The sequence below is a fragment of the Arachis duranensis genome, chromosome 2, assembly GCF_000817695.3.
Source record: "Arachis duranensis cultivar V14167 chromosome 2, aradu.V14167.gnm2.J7QH, whole genome shotgun sequence".
NCBI classification, from domain to species: Eukaryota; Viridiplantae; Streptophyta; class Magnoliopsida; order Fabales; family Fabaceae; genus Arachis; species Arachis duranensis.
Window position 1 is genome coordinate 60,282,108 of NC_029773.3, and position 1,181 is coordinate 60,283,288.

Below are 1,181 nucleotides of genomic sequence, written 5' to 3' on the forward strand. Positions count from 1 at the left end.
TCTTGGCTTGGAAAGGTAACTTAGGACCTCTTGAGTTACTAATGTCCAAGTGATTGATGATTGGGAGCCATTGACTCTAGTTCTCACTAATTGAATTAGTGGAGAGTTAGGACTTATGGACTAGGATTGATATAACTCACTTAACTTTCCTTTGTTAATTGATTTAAGGATGACTAAGTGGGATTAATCCTTGCAACTACCATACTTGTGGCTAGTGATAATGATGAAGACCCTTGACAACCAAATCTTGCCAAGACCATTTTGTTAATAAAGTTTTCTTACAATTTACTATTCATGTTTCTCATCTAAAACCCCAAAATAACTCACAACCAATAACAAGACACTTTATTGTAAATCCTAGGGAGAACGACCCGAGGTTTAAATACTTCGGTTTATAAATTTAGGGGTTTGTTTTAGTGACAAACAACTTTTTGTATGAAAGGATTAGTGATTGGTTTAGAAACTATACTTGCAACGAGAATTCATTTGTGAAATTCTAAACCGTCAAAAATCTAAATCATCAAAATGGCGCCGTTGCCGGGGATTTGCAATGGTGTTATGTTATTGGTTATTGTACATATGTGAATATTGTGAATAGGTTTTTCTTTTGTTTGTTTCTTAATTTTTGTTAGTTTTATTTTGTTCTCTCACTATGAATTCTCACTTTGGCTTTGAGCTTGGTTCTAATTGTGTTGTAGGAAATATGCACTTCAATGATAACATGTACCAAGGATGGAACTAACAAAGATGGGAGGAGTCTCAAGGAATTGATCACTCCTATTGGCAACAACCTCCGGATACTTATAGGTATAATTTCCATCCTAATGCATGCCAATTTAACGACTATGATGACTCTTTTTGTGATTTTCAACAATCACCATCATACGCCTATGAATCTCACCCTCAACATGAACCTCAACCATTCTCACAAGCCTTCCCATACCAAGCACCTTCCTATGATCCATATCCACCATATGACCAATCACCCATACCATATTCTTATGACCACTATGAGCAAGAGCCCTTAGAACCACCACAACCCTATCAAGATTTCTACCAAGAACCGCCTCAATGCACATCTTCTCCACAATTTTACCAAGAGAAACCACCTTCTTACCATGAACCCTCTCTCCAAAATAATGAACCTTCCTATTCACCCCAAGCCCCAATAGATGATTCTC